Here is a 20,099-nt window from a genome sequence, read left to right as displayed (position 1 = left end):
TAGTAACTTCTCACAAATAGTAACAGAGTAAGTAACTGGTTTACATCATTACATATTAAGTAACTAACTACAGAAAAAGTAATAATTTTAAAAATATATATGTTAAAAAATGTTATACATTTTTAAAAAATGTAAATTATTACAAACACGAGAGACGCTCATCAAATTGAATATTTTACTTTAAATAATTAATTCCTTGATGACTACAGAGTCCACACACTCGCTCATTGACACTGATGTCATATGGCCAGTTCCTGCCGTCATTCACTGCAAACTAATGTTGTGGCAATGTGATTTTACAGTACTTTGTCAAAATATATTAAGATGATTACCTTGTTTTGCTGCTATGTGATTTTTCCGATAGGGGATCAATCACCTCTGAAAGCAGAGATCATGTCATCTGCCTAATAAATCATTTTCAGTTATGTGGCTGTCCCACCCCAACACACACATTCATGCAAATCATTATCACTTATGTGCCCCACACACGTACACAAATATATACATACACCAGAGAAGGCCTGACAGAACTTCTCAAGCTAAATTGCAAATTATACATAAATTACATTATGCCGCATTTTATTGTCAGTAGCAGTGACTACATTGTAATTTAGGAAACAGTAACTTGTTTGATTGCTTGCTACTAAAAAAAAAATAATAATAAAAAATCCTTTAGTATAATCTTTTCCCATCACTGGCACCAAAACAGTGATATGTCAACAAAATCTCACCCCGCAAAAATTTGATATTTAAATAAAACATCTTAATTCCCCCATCCTACCCTACTTCCAAATCCATCTTACTGTTCACAAACATCTATTTTTCAAAGCTTTATGACACAACATGTTGCTTGGTAACCTGGTCTGTGCTCATAAAAAGCAGTACTGTGAGTGTGATCCTCAGAGTCGACCTCAGTCTTGCTATTGAGTAGACAGAGGTTACGCTAATTGACTGTGAATGAGTGCTACATTCTGTTGCTCCTGTAAAAGTTCACTAAAGGGTTTAGAAAGCAGAATTAAATAATTACTGAATGCTTTCATTTAAGCGCAATCCACTTACACTGAAGTATTGATGTTAAAATATTAAACAAAGAAGTAAATGGGAAGAAAGCTGAATAAAACAACATTAAAGAAACCAAATGGCCACATTAATTAAATGTATATATAAATCTCATCTCATCTTTATCTGCTTTTCCGGTGCTGGGTTGCGGAGGTAGCAGTCTTAGGAGAGAACCCCAGACACTTCCTCCAGCTCCTCTGGGGGAATCCTGAGGCTTTCCCAGGCCAGCCGAGAGACATAATCCCTCCAGCGTGTCTTGGGTCCAACCCGAGGGATCCTTCCGGTGGGACATGCCTGGAACACCTCCCTAGGTAGGCATCTGAAACAGATGCCTGAGCCACCTCAGCTGACTTGTCTCGATGTGAAGGAGCAGCGGCTCTACTTTAAGCTGCTCCCGGGTGACATAGCTACTCACCATATCTATAAAGGTGTGCCCTGCCACATTGAAAAGGAAACTTTTTTTGGCCGCTTGTATCCAAGATCTTGTCCTTTTTTGTCAGAAATATAGGTGAGGGTAGGAACATAGATTGATCAGTAAATTGAGAGCTTTGCCTTTCAGCTCAGCTCCTTCTTTAACACAACGGAGTGATACATCGACCGCATTACTGCTGCACCAATCCAACTGTCAATCTCATGTTCCATCCTTCCCTCAACGCTGTACAAAATCCCAGCATATTTGAATTCCTTAACCTGGGGTAAGGACTTTCCTCCATTTTTATATATTTTCTTCAAGTATATATAAAAGATTGAAAAAAGATACTTCATTCTTAGCCAAGGGTATTTGGTTCAGGTAGTGATTGTCAAAAATTATCAGTTAGAGTATTAAAAAATAGTGTCCATGCTGGATACTTACAGGAACTACACAACACAAAAACAACATGCATCAGATTACTCCAATCTCATGTTTAATAACTAGCTCTATTGCCTCGTTTACACTGAGTGGTACAGTACGCTCTGGTACGGTTCAGTATACGGTTCATATATATATATATATATATATATATATATATATATATATATATATATATATATATATATATATATATATATATATATACACACACACACACACACACACAAAATAAGAACACATACAGAGAGAGACTTACTGTATTAAAGTAATTCTGTCATTCCGAGTTTATAATAGTACAAAAGGTGATGATAATAGTTAAACATGGCAGTTTGTTTATCTTTTAGATTGCTGAAAGAAGCATTTGCTCCTTTGTTTTTCCGCACTTCACTTTTGCTTTGTCCATTTCTGAAAGGACCATATGTCAGAAGAACTTCAATAATCACGGGCACGTTATTATCATCACAAGTTTGCTATTTGAAATATAACCCCGTGGCAAGTGATCACAATCTCTCTGGAGAAAGTGAAACCACTCACACTTTTTTCAGACAGCCTTGTACACAATGACACAGGTAGATTCTGCTCTTCTTCTTGGCTTTGTGGCTTTTCATGTCGAAATGGTTTGACAGCAAAACACCTGGCTTTGTTTAGATTTTAGTAACTATAGTTTTGACTTTTTATTCAGTTTGTAGTCTCATGTTATCTGTAACACTGTCTGTAAGCTATGACATACACTTGCCTTTTACTACAAAAACGCAGATTTTTGCATTTAAAAACCATGGTAAAGCGATGTGAACCTTGACATGTGGAAAAAAAGTGCCTCAGTGCGTCCTCGTCAGGGCCCTGACTATGAGGTTAAGTTCTGGTCGACCATGAGTTGTTATTGCCATGTAATGTCTCGACTATAAAAACTGTATTTAAAAATGGCGCCTCCTTTGTTTTCATCCCTTTCCTACTTGCGCTTCTAGCTAGTGCACATACTAGTGACATTTCTCTGTAAACCAATAGCATTAAACTGCATGTCTAGCTCTAAACATTCCTTCATACATTTTCCTTTGGTTTAGTCCCATACACTACGGCTAATTTATGGCTCGTTTCCACTGACTGGTACAGTACGGTACAGTTTGGGTCGGTATGGCTCACCTTTATCAGGCTTGCATTTTCACTACCAAGGGTACCCTTTTGGTGGGTGTGGTGTATGAAAGAAAGTTTCAGTCGCATCATTCTCGCTCAACGAAATAATGTGCTCCTTTTTTTTCTGGCTTCTCCTTTTTTTCGCGCTTTACTCTCGCGTTTGCCAGTGTCTGACAGGTTCGGGTTTCAAAAGCACGTCAATAATCAAGCGCACGTTATAATCATCAGCTCAAGAAGTTTGTTATTTCAGATATCGATGCGCGGTGAGAGAAAGCAAAAAACCGAAACCGCTCGCGCTTCAGACTTCTCTTCAGTAAAGACTATATTATATTTTTTTAATTCATGCATTGTGGACTAACTTTGTTCCTCCTCTGCTCTTGGGCCACCAGTTGCTGACTTAGCTCATGTAGTAAGAACTACTGCTAACCACACCATAGACGCGGGTTTGATCCCCACTCAGACCATTACATGTGTATTTTAAACATGACAGGTTTTTTGTTTTTATTCTGGCTTGTTGCATAAGCGCATGACGTTTCTCTGTAAACCAATCCCGTTAAGCTGCGCATCTAGCTCCTCCTTTTGTTACCTATTCTCGTGTTTGGTACCCTTTCGAAAGAGTGCCGAAAAAGTATTTTGGTACAGTTTGGTTTCGGTACGCTACGCCTTTTGACAGTGGAAACGGCCATAAAAGCGCACCAAACCGAACTGTACTTTACTGTGCTACTCAGTGGAAGCAGGCCAGTAATTCAACAAATTCACCTACTGTATACTGTATGTCCCAGAGGAACGAATACAACTACAACATGCAAACTCCATAAAGAAATGCCAACTGGTCCAGCCGGGAACTTCTTGCACCAAGCTACCATGCTGCCAAACTGTAAGATTGTTAAAGGTTCAGGACACCCTGGAGAACTTTTTTTTTTAAATTAACAGATTTGTGTGTGTTGAGCATCAGTTAAGACAATGTTAGCACCTGTTAGCTTTAATTGTGGGGAAAACTGGATAATTTTGAGCTTTTGTCAGCTAATTTCAGCTTCCGGGTTTAAAATGATTTTTGGGGCGGACGTAGCGCAGTACTGCAAGTGCAATGATGACGCGTCGGTTTCTCATTATTATTCATAGCGGAGTTTTCTTATCCTATGAGAAGAGCCGGCTGCTTAATTATTCATCAGACCTGCCAGACCTGCCAGAGTCAAGCCCGAGCTGAGAGACACGTCACCGACGCACGGCACGGGCAAACAGTATTTAGCCGTTCATGAAGGCTCATATGCGTTTGTTTCCATGATCCACGGGGTTTGTTGCATGTTTTCCCCCGTGATCTTGTTAGGGCCGATCATACAGCAAAGCTGTGTGTGTGCTGCTAGCATTTTTGTCGGGAGAGCAGCACGAGAATTAGAGAATGGCGGACGCTGTCTTTTATCAGGAGTTCGTTCACATTCAGACACATCACTGTGCTGCTGTGTTCGCCTAAATCCTCCAGATTACCAGCAGGGCTAACAGTTAAAATAGACAGGTCAGGAGACCTGCTGCACTGAGTCTGCTGGATACGGGGATTGAGGGAGAAGTCCTTATTTATAGGGTTTACATGAACACACTTATCTTTATAATGATATTAATTGTGGTTATGAGTTTATGAAATTACGAATAACAAATGTAGCAGGGCATTAAAACACTGTTCATTTCTTTGCATTTTAACTTAGTAAACTATAAACTCATGCGTCTCCTCACGGTTTGTCTCATTTTGTGAGCTAGCCTTGCTCACGTTCTCCCCTGCTGGCCACGCCCACTCCTGCCCAATGCTCGCGGAGCTCCACGCCCATTAATCATGCATCTTTTGAAAAAATTCTGAAGTAGACTTTAACCGAAAGTGGGGGGTGTCATGGCCCTTTAAAAAGTAATGATAACTAAGGGTACTTTCACATTTGGTTCAATTGCCTGGACTGAACCCAAGTTAAATTGTCCACCCTTGCAACCTTAACGGCTGGTTTGTGTTCATACCATCTGTTTTACTTTGGAACCTCGGTATGCTTACATCATCAAGCTGCTGTTTTGTGTGCAGTTGTTGCTAGGTGACGGCCACACAAACAAAGCGGCAAAATGGAGACAACTGTGTAACATGGTCATTCTGCTTTTACTGAATCATTTGCTTTTGGTACCAAAACCAAAATACAGACAGCCACTTACATCTATAACGTTCAGAACATCATGCAATGTCTGCAGAAAACATCTTGGTGAAGACAAGCGGACATTATCACTGGGTCAGTCCCGGTTGTCACCGAGGTAGGTGATACACAGACATACACACACAATTGAACGTTATGAAAACTAAAGTTTGTTGTACAGTTCACGGTTCACTTCCGTTATTTGGTAAGACTGCATTTATATCAAAAGTGAACCGTACCAGAGTTTGCACGAGCCGTACCCTAAACCACCTCTTTCAGGCATACTCAGGTATGGTTTGTGAGTGCGCATTTGAGATCAGAAGACAGCGTTTACACTAGCTAAACGTACCACACTCTGACCTCAAACAAACTCAGGTGTGGACCAAAAGTGCTAGTTTGAAAACATCCTAAAATAAGTGAAACTGGCATTATACTCTCTTGTTGTTGTTGATAAAAGTAAAAAATTTAAGATAAAAGCTTCATTATTATTATTATTTCAAAAGTGAAACGCCTCATCTCTGGAAATACTGAAATTGTCACACATTAATTACCCGTTGGGAAAATAACGTCACCATCACAACCATAATGTCACAGCTAGGCATGGGCTGGTATGGTTATAACCTTGGATAAAAAATATCACGGTTTAACAATATTGTGGCTACTGCTCTAAAATAAGTTCTTTTAATTGTCTGGATAAAAAACAAAAAATAAATTTTCACCTTTAAACACAATACATTTTATTTTGAGAAACATTTATAATATTTTGGAGCAGTAAACATATCAGGGTAAATGATTAAAAATGAATCGTTGACTTCTGCAGTCTTCATTAGTTTAAAAAAGCCAGATTTCTTTAAAGTTTAAAACAGCATCTTTGGATACATTTTTTTAGCTGGAAATACTGTTGTCCTAAAAAAAAAAAGAAAAAAAAAGAAGAAGAAACAGTATAGCAGAAAATGTTGATGGTTTTAAAATCTTGACTTTTTCAAACCACGGTATACCTTGAAAATGGTTATCGTCCCATGCCTAGTCATAGCCAACTCACTCTTGGGTTACCACTATGAAAAAACAAATGTAATCGGAAAAGATTTAAATGACATCATCATTGCAAGATTTACAATTCAATACTGTTCAGAATGGTGGACTATAATACCTTATTGTTTAAATATCATATAATTACATATTCCAAATTATTAAACAGTATGAAAGCAATTCAAAAACAATCCAAGTGAGAAAAATGACAAGGTGGTAGAAACGCAAATAAAAACTAGACAGGTAAATTAAACACTTCTCTGCATAGGTACCCTAAATACATGCCCTCTTTCCTACTTCTAATGCTACAGGAGGAATACATTCGTGTGAAAGAGAACGGCACTTAATCTAAAATGTATAACTATAATAGACTAATATTGAAGATCTCTGAAGCCTAGCGAAGCTGAACTGGACCTCAAGGATTGCACAGAAAAGATGAACATTTTTCAAACTTCGAGAGAGATAGTCATTCACTGGCAAGACGTGGAAAAAGATGTTCCGATGGTCTAAATCTATAAGACTTTACTTCATACTCAGAATGATAAAGCACTCTTCCGAGTAGTCTGCCCTACACTGTTTCATAAGGATAAAAAACATCTATGTCTAGGTGTGAAATTTATATGACAACCACAGGCAAAAAGTTAATTAGTTCAAAATTAATTTTTAATTTATGTATAGCTGCCTTCATCCTGGATGTCAAAATCTTACGCAAGAAAAAAAAAATTGAATCAATAAAGAGGAAAAGTGAATCAAATCCCACATACACTCTTAAAAATCAATGGTTTTTGTAGGCAATGGTTGTTCCATGAAGAAACAGAACCTTTTTACTGCATTAAAGGTTCTTTGTAGTGTAAAAAGTTACTTTTAAAAGTTATTTATCCTAACAAAATGTCTTAATTTAAAAGCTGTTCTCTGAAATCATTATATTTAACAGTGTATGGTGTAGATTGTGGTTTATGCACCATAACAAGAACATGTTTTAGATTGAGTGTATGGCTCGTAAGTGTCTGTAGGCAATACTTTAGAGTGCACTCACACTATGCTATCCAAACCGTGCCCAGGCACACTTCCCAGTTCGTTTGGCAAGTGTGAGTGCTACGAATCAACCCAGGTGTGGTTCAGTTGGCTCACCCTGGCCCGGTTGGAAGAGGTGTGCCAAAGCGCGGTTCAGTTGGGCTTTGGCACAGTACGCTTGTACATGAGTGAAACAAAAAATTTGACGCTCACTTTTAAGGGACCGTTAAGTAGAAATTTATTAATAATTCTTACTTTTTAATGAACGTGAACTATCATAGTTTTTTAAATGACGTAAGTGTGCTCAGGTTTGGAAGGCAAAATGCAGTGTGAGTGCAGGCCGTTGGGGAAGAGGGGAGGAGGTTCACTTCAGCATGGTTCAAGGCAACTTTATAGTGTGAGCACACCCTTAGTGTTTACATCTCATAGTAAATTATATGGAATGAGTTCCTCAGAAAAAAGACTGATCAATTTTAAACAAAAAATCTAATTCATTTTCTCTAAATGGGAATGTTTTTTAAACAATAAACTTTAAAAAAAACGGCACTATTGTAAGCTCTGGCATCATTAGTTAATGGCATATGCTTAAAATTATGACATTACACCAATTATAATTCTACAAAATATTTTATTTTTTTAAATGCAAAACATTTGAATTAATAACTTCAGAAGATCTGAAATCACGGTCACCATATACCATATACAGTGACTACATACTGTAATACAATATACTGTTTCTATGAACACACAAACATATTAAAAACAATTGTTTTGCATTCATATTTTCCCTGAATATAGCTATTAAATATACTATTTGTGATTCATCTCAAGGTTGTTTGGTTTGTGGCTCATGGCTCTTCAGATAAAGATTTTTTAATCTCCATGTACTGTAGAAAAAAATAGTGCAGACTTACGGTTGCAGTCTATACAGGTTATTCTCTATACAGGTAGATTCTCTCTGCACTACAAATGATGCAACTTGAAAAAACTGGTATGCAACAAAAAAGTGATGAACTATCAAAGTATTGGACTACTCAATGCTACACCATCTGACATTTTCTGTTACTCTTTGACAAAAATCATGTGGCTTACCAGATTTCTCACCCTTCATCAGTGACCATCATATGAACATTAGGTGCTTAGATGCATCACTAAGGCAAAGTTTAAAAGTATTTGCAATGAAATTTGTTCCAACCAATTTACATATACACACATATATAACACTACGAGCATTTCAAATCTGTTACACGTCGATCTTCATTTGGAGATGACATCAGACTAGGGCTGCGTTTCTCAAGCACGGCTAAACTATCATAGTTCGATGCATCATTTGGAAAAAGAATGATGTAGTGACGAGTGTTTCCCAAAACCAGTTGTTTCTCTGTCACCGATCCATCGTTTGAACCACAATAGTTATAATGTAAAATGCCCATAATGATGCTAACAGGTATTCTAATATCATATATAAATTATATAAATTAATAAATAATGAGTCTATTTATTAGGAAATGAAATTTAATATTTATTTTTTATTAGGAAATAAAAAAAAATCCTGCTTTAATAATAATATTAACAATATTAATAATGATGATGGTTATTATTATTATTATTATCATTATTATTATTATTATTATTAAGTGGGAGATTGTCTGTTTATTTATTTTTTTTTAAGTTTGACATATGTAAACCACTGCAGAAATGTTCTAACAGGACCATGTCATCTACAGTACAGATACTTAATAAATAATATACTGAAAATTTAAAGCATTGACGTATGATATGCTTTTAAATAATAGATCACCTATAGCTTTTAGTCATGAGCCATGGCTGTGTTCAAAATGACATCAATGTTTTCAAAGTGCACTGCAAAGGGAGCACAATTGTAAACATAAAGATCACTAAACCTGAAATGTTAAAACACTTTGAAAGCAAACTACACCTAAGAGTGATGACTTTAATGCTTTTGTTTTTTAATAATTCCAAGTTTAAATGTTGAAATGTTCTAAAGAAATAGGGCATAGGGGAAATAACTAGGAATAGATCACAGCCGGGAACTATGTTTCCAACTACAGCTCCAGAGGTGCAATTGCAAGCGTACAAGTTTGCGATGGAGTTTGCAAATATTCGTTGGAACGATGGATTTGGGAAACGCCAAATAAACAAACTATGTTTGTAATGATGGAACTTGCGACCTTAGTTAGCTAACGAAGGATTTCGGAAACAAACTGCAGATTAGTAAAATGTTATTTTCACAAAACAGCACTTTGGTCAACCTCATTTGTTTTTATATAATTTAAACTGAGTACACAAATTAAATGTGTAAATCAGTTTATTCTGTTTTTCTATGCTGTTGAAAAAAATGCTGTGTGGGAAAATTTGACGGTGTATCCACGTTCTGTTCTTAATATGTTCTTTATAGATTTGCACATCTTAAAATGCAATAAATAAAATCTATTTATAATAATAATTTATATAAATTTATATTATAACAAATGTATTTTAAAATGTATTTATTGTGTCAGACATTTTTTTAATTAAATGGTCATTTAATATTAATCTGATCGGTTATCAAATAATATTCTGATACCAAACACTGGTTGTTGGTTGGGAAAATAAACTGAAATGTGCTTTCCTTGTCATTTACTGATTTTAGATTCGATCACTGTTATTTTGCACAACAGATGCTCCCAGCAGTTTGGTCTTCAACATGCATGATGCCTCCTATATTATGTTCATGGACACCAGGTTTATTTTTTGCATGTGAAACCTGCTTTAACATCGACAAATTGAGACTCCTGTAGAGTGATTAAAGCATCCTTGTTTGTACTTTTATATGTAGCTCTGGTGTTTTCAGCAGTTATCAATTAGGTAGCTCAAAAATATTTGAAAATGCTTAAAAATCCAAAGTGAACCACTTACTGTTTCTTAGGGTGCTTTCACACCTGTGAATCGATTCAGTTGTTCCGAAACAGATTAAAATTGTTACATTGTTGCTCTTTGCTCTTGGAGCGGTTCGCTTTCACACTGCAAAGTTTCTAATCGGACCAAAAGATCTAAAACAAGTCACGTGCGAGTAAACTCTCCTTACATTGGTCAGTGTCAGGGTTTATTTTGCAGCGTCCCGCTCAGCTGTCAGAAGAGGTGGTGGTTTGGTGGTGATTGACAGGGTGTGCGCGCGTGACGTGTCTGAGGAGAGACACGGTAGGGAGGGGTGAGAAGGGTGCGCGACGATGCCTATTTGAGGACTGGGAGAGAGACGCGAGATTACCGGGAGATTATCACTCGTTTGCAGGCATCTGGAGACTCGCGAAACTTCCCGCCATACTCATAATTCTCTCTTCATATGGCCGTAAGCCTATTACATATTCATAAAACACTGTGATATAACCGTGCTCGGATCGGATCGCTTTCTCACTGCAATCGAACCGCTCCAGGGTTCGTTTCAATCGAGCCGAGACCACCTCATTCAAGCGATTTCGGAGCGATTACTTTGGCGCGGAACACATGCCCTGTTCACATATGCCAATCGAACCACGCTAACTGGGCAAACGAAATACGTTCCGAAACAAAAGTGTAGGTGTGAAAGCACCCTTAAAGTGCAGTTTGATCACAGAGAGTTGAAACCGATAATTTAATCCCAGTTTCTTTGCAAATCCTATCTTGTGGACATGTTTGTACGTGTCAATTCTGAGACATTTTAATACGTGCCTGTCAATCAACAGCAAGAAACACCGCATTGTTATATCATATTGCGGTGGGCCTCAAAATCGCTGGGATTTGGATCTTATTTTAATCTCAGCAAATTTAAAAAAAAGACTACCTACATATATTGATAGGTACCCTTTTTGCGCCATCTATTGTCAGGGATTGATTTTGCATGTTCACTCGGCTCATCAACAGCAAAAATCTTTTAGGTGTGAATTTTACAAAATATATTGCACAAATGTTTGCATGAGGCTTTATAAAGCACTGATAAACCCTTTATGTTTCATGGACATCATCTTTTTTTTATTATTATTCCATCGGTCACAGTTTCGACCGATGGAAGACACACTTATTTCTTGACACTGCTGCCATGTGTGATCAGAATATTTCAATACTCAAATCTGTTAAGTGAATGCAGTTGTCAATCCTGAAACCTCAAAGTGTGAATGTGCAACCATATGAAGCAGTCAAGTACAGAACAATTCATAGCCATGTTATACTGCTGTGTGAACTTACACATAGAAACCTCTGAAGCATAGAAAAAGATGACCTAATTTATGGCAAAAACAACCTATTCAGAGGAGCATAAAAACTTCAAAGTGACTGAAATGATAAACACACAGAGAAAGAGAACAATGAATAGGTTTATGATACTCAGACATTCTTCATCTCCTAAAAGTCCAATTAAAGAGTTAGTTCGCTCAATAATGAAAATGATCCCACACTTTACGCACATTCAAGAGATTCTTGGTGTATGACTTTCTTTCAGATGAATCCAGTTGTAGTTATTTTAAAATTATATGTGGCTGTTGCAGCTTAACAATGGTAAAGGGCAGCTTTTTTATTAGTGGTCCGAAATAAGTGCAATATAGTGCATTCCTCCATAACAAAATATACCTTGTAAGTATTCAGGGGATAATAAGGGTCTCTAGTAGACAACCTACGCAGTTTTGTAGAAAACTATCCTTATTTAAACTTTATAAATCATTTTGTATAACTTCCAACTTGTTACTTGCAGTCCTGCAGCTTATGTAACTTGCAGTTAGACCTGGCCGATGCAGTAAAATAATTATTACAATATAATGTTTCATATCATTCAATATTAGATAATTATTGAATATTTTTTAACAATACATTTTAAAATATTAGGTTTTTCTTTAACCACTTTATTTTAGTTTACTAAGATTTTTTTTAATATTTAAAAATACTCTTAATGCTCATAATAAAATAATTCATAAAAATGAAATTAACATGACAAATAATATGTTACAAAGTGCAATGGTAAAGTATAATGCTGAACAATCAAAGCAAACTTTATCGTAGATCAACATCTGTAAGATGTCAATATTAATGATACGGTAAACCTCAAACTCAACAAAACCGCAAAATAAAACAGGTTATGATAATCAAATCTGAGTTTTCAAGTAAATGAAAGGAACCAACTTTCATTATTAAAATACATCATGCAACATTACAAATTGTGAGGTTGAATAAATACATTTCCCCTCTATGCTAAAAAGTATTTCAGATGGGGTGCTATTGGCTGGGATGCACAAGAAAAGAAACCAAAAAGCCACTCTGGCGACATCCTTACATCTTTTTTTATATCTTCTCACTGCTGCTAGTCATGGCACTTAGTGTTATTCTGACCTAAGGTGACGATGATGAAACTGTGTTTGTCTGAGGTCATTAGTCTACTGTTATAATTGTAATGTGTTTGTTCAATACAAACTTATTTACATGAGTCGCGGTGCGCTTGCAGAATTCTGAAAAGTTGTGATGTTTTCAACTAGGTGCAAGTTACCTGGAAAATGAGAGCGTGCCTTGTGTGTGCCGCGTGCACACCGTGTTAGTGCGCTCCCTTTATTTGTGTGCGCGAGTTGCGTGCCTCAATTGGAAATAACAAACATGCATCCTAAGCTTATTGGCATTCCAATAAAGTGCATCTCGCTATACGAAAGTGTAGTGACAAATAAATTGAATCTGAATCTGAATCTGATTCCTTCCAAGGCATGCGCTCAGCAGCTACAATTTAATAAAACTATAGTGCTACATACCAAAGAACTACAAAATACTGATACTGCTGATACTACAAAAAGCCCTACTTGCAGTATTTGTCAGTGTCTTCCTTTAGTCGTCTTTTAACTGCACATAACATTCAGAAACGACTGTTGGAATACGCCCCTTTGTGGCAGTCGCACAGAATTTTCAGTTTTGTTGTGCATCATGGGAGAGAAGCTGATTCCTGCAGTGTCTGAAATAAAGGAGTGCAAAAGCAAGAGCCTTTATTCTCCATCCGTTCACTATGGTTGAGTGAATAAATTAATGAAAACTGAAAAACTCATGGACCATTAAAAATTTTGGAGGGAACATGGAGACAACATTATCACTCATTTATGAATAGAAATGTTTCTTAATATAACATACTAATAAAAAACTACTATTTTCTTCTTCTGCGCACGAATCTGCTTAGACAACACTGGAATACATCACATCCAGTCGACCGGCCACATACGGTCTAGTCGCAGGAATTCAAATATATTAACGGGTCCACAGCTCAAATCACATTCAAATTTTCCACATATGGAGATAATCGGAATTCCACGCAGCTCCCGGACTACTCTCCATTGAAAATTACTGACTTTTGGTCTGTCAATTGTCATTTGCCATGTGCAGTGGAAAGGCATCTTTTTAGTAAAGTTTTTGGTTCAATTAGAGTAAAAAATGAAAGAAAAACACCTGTCCTCCTGATAAAATGTACTAAAACTTAACCCAGATGAGGATGGATAAAGAACGATGGCCATAGCTTTAAATAGCCTCATGTTATTCTTGCCGTATGAGTAGATGGATGCACTTTATTGGACTTCCTTTGAATGCTGATAAAACAGCTATTATAAAGCTGCAAAGGTCAAACATAATTTTCTAAATAACTGGGTTTGACAAAAAAAAAAAAAAAACTCATACTCATCTAGTATGCCTTAAGGGTGGTAAATTATAAAATAAGTTTCATTTTTTGGCAAACTAAACATTTAATTTTTAATGATATATTTTTGGGGTTTCTTTAAATTGCCTATGTGTCCAAATAGAGTGTTTTAGTACAATAATAACAGTAATAAAAATAGCAAATTTCGCCCTTTAAACACTGCAGAACCGCTGTCTCCAACAAAGTCGACAAGTCCTTGGTGGCACCCTTTGGCATGCGCCTTGAAAAAAACCCACAGAACCTGAAGAGATGCTTTGATATGAGCACGATGGCCGGTGAATGACAATTTGGAACTTTGATCAGCCAACCCAGAGTCCTCCACATGTGCATGAGCGTCTTTCGAGCCAAACTTCAAAGAGCTGCTTCCTATCCAGTGCAATTAATAAAGAGGAGAGTCAACTGATATGATGTGATGATCCTATTAGGACGTGATAGGCATGTCCCCCATTTTAAAAGAAAAAGAAATTAAGAATAAAAAGTGATGAAAGCTAGAAAAAGGGGGTGACTGATAATGAAAGATGTATTAAGGTAAAGAAAATATGGATTTGAAAGGCTTGTTTGATGACTGTAAATGGATGCGCTCTGATTCAGTGGACCATCTGTTTTGCTTGTTCGTTATTCTCTGGAAACACTGCATGCTTCACCGTACCATTAAATGAACATGAAAGACATGAAGAAAGATAAAAATGTGAGCGTATGATGGAAAAAACAAGCGAGAGATTCAAGAAAGCCCCCTTAAGAAGCACTCCATATAAAAAAGTATTAATTAAAAATAAATAAATAAAAATCAGCCAATCAATTTTCAATAATGTATCAGCTGACCTAAGCACAAAGCTACATGCTGTTCTCCTGCAGTTGCATAAAGATACATGGACCTGGGATTTGTTTACAGAAAAGAAGGACAAAATTTTACTCACTTGAAGCTTTCTGACACCATTTATACTGATTCAACCCACCATCAAACAGAAGGAATCCTAGTAATAATATATTACAAAAACAAGCTTTTTCAGCTGTGTGGACACAGCCTTGGTCTCCCTTAAGGCTAGAATACGCTATACAACTTTTTCACACATTTTAGGCACTGTTTGCAGTCTGGACACGTCGATTCTAGTTGAAAAGTCAGAGCAAGTGTGTTGATTTTGGCCAGTCAGAGTTGACAGATTTAACAAAGAATGAATATCCACTGTTATATATATACATATATATACGTCAAAAGGTCATGACAGCAAATGAGATTATATGATTTTATGTTGCTTTAAATTAATTTAAACTGAATAAGTTGATCAGGTTTTATTAAATCAATATTTTTAGTCAGTTTGGTTGATGTACCTTTAAGTTGAGATGACCAGAAAAGTTCATTTGATTCAACTCAGAAATTGTAAACAGCAAGAATTTTTAGTGTAGTGCATAATGGACACAAACTTGCTTGAGAGTAGACATCATGCAATATATTCATTCATTTTCTTATCGGCTTAGTCCCTTTATTAATCTGGGATCGCCACAGCGGAATGAACCGCCAACTTATCTAGCTTGTTTTTATGCAGCGGATGCCCTTCCAGCCGCAACCCATCTCAGGGAAACATCCACACACACACACACTCAAACACTACGGACAATTTAGCCTATAATTCACCTGTGATGTCTTGATTCACCTGTGATAAGTCACCGCATGTCTTTGGACCGTGGGGGAAACCGGAGCACCCGGAGGAAACCCACGCGAATGCAGGGAGAACATGCAAACTCCACACAGAAACACCAACTGAGCAGAGGTTCAAACCAGCAACCTTCTTGCTGTGAGGCGACAGCACTACCTACTGCGCCACTGCATCGCCCTCATGCAATATACAATAATGCAATATGTTGTGATATTAAATATGCACGACAATGGTATTGTGAACAGTTCAAAATAATTATTATTTAAACTTTTAGACTGCTTTTTAAGAATAGTCACACTGTATTTTCAGTGGTGTTCATAACAGCACTGAATGCTTAGAGATTTAATTAGTTAGCACAGTTGTTTAAACATTACGATTTCTTTGACATTGTGCAATGTCTTTATTAGTTAAAGGTGCAGTAGGTGATTGTCTTCAGAAGCATTTTTTGTTGTGCTGGTTGAAAGTCTTTTCACATTCCAATAGTAATGATTAAAGTAAATAATCTAAAAGCATTTATATTTATTTTTTATTCTGGTTAAGGCATAAGACAAAGAAAAATGTTCATCTAATTAAATATTATTGGGCCAACAATTCCCATAATTTTAATAAGTAGCCCAAACTAAGTAGTCTGTAAACAAATGTAGATTTGTATATCTGCACACCTGTTCACGCAGATCCGCCGTTTGTGCGTACGCACGTGCCACGCATTCATGTGCACACGAGAGTGACAGTGGTAAAAACAAATGCTGAATCGAAACATTTAAAAAACCTCAATCAATATTGGAGTTACTTTTGCATGCTGGAGGAAGAATGACACCATGGCTAAGGAACTGTATTTTACTTTTAGACAGGTAATGTTGTGTTTTTAAAGTATTTTAGTCATGCAAAGCTGAAGTATATTGTGTTGTTTTACGAATGGGTTATCTGCACGGAAGTGTTGTTCAGACACTGAAATCTTCCAGCGAAAGGAAAGATTGATGCATCTATTTTCTATTTCATAAGAGACCTTTTACAGCATCGTTTATGGACATTTTTATTTAGCTTAACAATAAAACATAAGTAAGTAGCGCTATTCCACCTAGCCTGCTTTACTGAGGTGATATACATTTTATATTTACATCACATTGGTTCATTTCCCTGTATTTTTACCATGCTGCTCTGAATATTTAGTCTGTATTAGCATGCAAGTATAGCTAAGTAATTAGGAGTGTGCAATTAATCGAAAATTCAATCTAGATTTTGGCTTCTAACGATTATGAAAATCATTAATCGAGATAAAATGATCAATGCATCATATATGGCCCCCTTTCCAGTTGTACACATTTGTTGCTCTGCAAAGCTTAGTTTCACATGAAAATTACTAAAAGCATGTACTGTAAGGTAACTTTTGCAGCACGGGATGCGCATCGTTCATTGATGTACATTCAAATCATGCGTTTGCGAATGAGATCGCATGTCGCAGCTGAGTGTGTGCGGCGCACACACAATATGCGGTCAGCATTCGGTCTCATTCCCATACTGTGTGTTTAGTGGCGAGCAGATGAGCTAAAGTCATCTTTATGTGAGCGCTTTAATGGTCAAATAGGTGTCAAAACGCTGTGTTTGGTGATTATTCACATTAACCCTCATTTGTGTAATAAAAAACTAGTTGAGAATCAAAAGACACGTGAAAGAAAGCATTAAAGTGACAGCGTGCAATATTCCTGCTGCCACCTGTTTTTATCAATCAAACAACAAAAAGGAGAAAATCACTCACTGCTCTTGACTGAAGGACTTTTGTAGCTAAAGTTTTATTCTTAGCGTGAAGATACTTAAAGCACAGTTTGTTTTATATTTTTATTCTATTGTATTTGTTTCCCTTTCCTTATTTACAGGGAGGAAAATAACTGCATACACAGTTGAAGTGAAAATTATTAGCAACCCTTTCACCCCAATTTATGTTTAATGGAAAGAAGATTTTTTTTCAACCCATTTCTAAACAATTTCTAAACGGTTTAATAACTAATTTCTAATAACTTATTTATTTTATCTTTACCTTCATGACAACACAATATTTTACTAGATATTTTTCAAAATACAAGCATTCAGATTCAAAGTGTGATTCAAAGGCTTAATTGGGGTAATTAGGCAAGTCATTGTATAACAGTAGTTTCTTCTGCAGACAATCAAGCAATATATTGCTTAAGGGGGCTAATAATATTGACCTTAAAATAGGTTTCAAAATGTTTAAGCCTGCTTTTATTCTAGCCAAAATAAAACATATAACACTTTCTCCAAAAGAAAAATATTATAGGAATTACTGTGAAAGATTCCTGAATCTGTTAAGCATCATTCCGGAAATATTTATTAAAAAAAAAAAATTTGAAAAAATTCACAGGAGCGCTAATAATTTTGACTTTAACTGATAATCGTTTTGAATAAACGTGATTACAACTATGTGGACACCTAATCATTGTACGTATCGCTGTCGATTTCACATTGTCATTGTATTTGCACTCTCTGTATTTTGCACTGTCGTTGTATTACTTTGTACAGATCAGGTGCTGCTGATGATGTGACAATAAAAGTGATTTGATTTGATTGAGTAAATAGCTAATAAATTGTTGTATTTTTTAACTAATATTACCACAGCAGCTCACTGTTGATTTTAAGCCATTAACTAACATTTAATGATGTTAAGTGGGACATTATTGTAAAGTGTTACCTATTTCATGTTACAGTCCTCTTGCGTTTTTTCAAACATTTAAACAATTTTTGAACAACTTAAACATTTATTGATTCTGAACATGTTCAGTATAGACAATTACAAAGCTTTATTATTATGCCTGTTAAAGTAACCTTTTATTACAGCTTAGGTCAGTATTGTGATAATACCTTATCTGATAAAAGCTTTAGCAATTAATCGCAACAAGAACATTATGAACATTATGAATGCTTGATATTTTGATAAAGGAAATGTTGCTTTCATGTTATTTCATCACGTTCCTTATAGATACAGGGCATATTTTACTCTACAAGTTTGATCCATTTCAGAATAACTAACTGGTACTGAGTGTTCAGATTTTAATGATGTGTTAGTTTGTGTTTGGTTAGTTTTAGCTTTATTCTATTTCTATATGAACTTGTGTGTGTGAAAGAGAGTTTGTAGAAAAGAGGGTCTCTGATAACTTATATATATATATATATATATATATATATATATATATATATATATATATATATATATATATATATATATATATATATATATATATATATAATTTTGATATATTTATATTTATATTTGATATATTTGATATATAATTTTATATATTTTTTATATATAATTTATATAATTTTATATATTTTTTATATATTTTATATATAATTTTATATATTTCCAAGTATTTTTCTTTTTTTTTTTTTAAAGGATTTCAACATATACTGAACCAAATAAAGCTGACCAGAAATAGGACATGAAGTCATAAGACATGACCCTGAACAGGAAAGAATACCCAGGCATCCCTGTTTTTTCTCAAAGTCACAATTTTGCCTTACAGTTCATCAGAGGCCTTGAAAAGCCTCCTTGAAGCAAGTCTTCATTTGTGTGACAGGAATTCTTGTTATTGAGTTGACTGTTTTACACATTTCAAGTACTTTGCTGATATAAAAGCCATCACATGTCCACACATATAACAAGTGCACTCAAAAACAATCACTGCTGCTTGTTCAAATTACCTGTTTAAAATGAGCTGAAACAACACAATTCTTGTCATTTCTTTGGCCAATTTATTTTCAGTCCACTTAAATGTGTAAACCATTGAGTTAACTTAAGCATTTAGTGTTGGGAGAACATGAAAAAGTTACATTGGTCCAACCATCTAGTTAGGGGATTTGTAGTTCCCATGTCCCAGCCAGCATGCTTTGAGTGATATTCAATTAAGAGAGGGAAATGTTGACAATAAAAGTAATCTTAGGTAGTTAACAGAAAGACTTGTTGGAGTTTAATATTCACTTCAGTTTGAAGATTAAGAAGTAGGGATGGGTACCGAAACCAACTTACTATTCTCACAGAGATTATGAAGTGTCTGATGGATATAATGACAAAAGAATAGTAAATGTGCAGTGAACTATACATTCATAATTTGCCATATGTGGACATATGTTTTAAAAGTCAAATTATTATGTTCAGGCAGTTTGATTAAAAGGTGATTCAACCAATCATTATACACAAATTCTGTGCCAAGTAACTGTCTGGCCATTTTTCAAGCAATCAGTCAGACTAACAAAGCATAGTAGAATAACATCGGCGACAGCCGTGAAAAAAGGTGAGAATGTGCTCATATGGAACACATATACAATATACACACAATTTTTTATTTTCCTGAAACCTTGAGAAGTAAAATGGACTTGTGTGGACACCAGCCTCAACATCAGCTGTCACAAGATGACTTGAAACACAAGGACTGAAAACAGATGAACTAATCTTGTCTGTTACTGAACCAATACAGCCCATGTAACTTTAGTTT

At 35.7% G+C, this 20,099-nt stretch overlaps 1 protein-coding gene and 2 long non-coding RNA genes across 21 annotated transcripts in view; 2 read left to right on the top strand and 1 right to left on the bottom strand.

The window, feature by feature from the left end:
• Window positions 1-20,099, bottom strand: part of cadps2 (Ca++-dependent secretion activator 2) — a 350,912-nt gene that overhangs the window by 278,131 nt on the left and 52,682 nt on the right. The window lies entirely within an intron of this gene.
• The window catches only part of LOC147830912 (uncharacterized), a 125,008-nt gene that overhangs the window by 99,272 nt on the left and 5,637 nt on the right, over window positions 1-20,099 (top strand). The window lies entirely within an intron of this gene.
• Window positions 4,891-19,336, top strand: LOC147830913 (uncharacterized). The gene is made up of 2 exons (XR_015526614.1): window positions 4,891-5,323; window positions 19,001-19,336. It is a non-coding gene; the product is annotated as an uncharacterized LOC147830913 (long non-coding RNA).

The sequence above is a fragment of the Danio rerio genome, chromosome 25 (assembly GCF_052040795.2).
Source record: "Danio rerio strain M-AB ecotype USA chromosome 25, GRCz13ab, whole genome shotgun sequence".
Taxonomy (NCBI): domain Eukaryota; kingdom Metazoa; phylum Chordata; class Actinopteri; order Cypriniformes; family Danionidae; genus Danio; species Danio rerio.
Note: the sequence above shows the minus strand (reverse complement) of the source record. Positions and strands in the feature narration are given on the sequence as shown.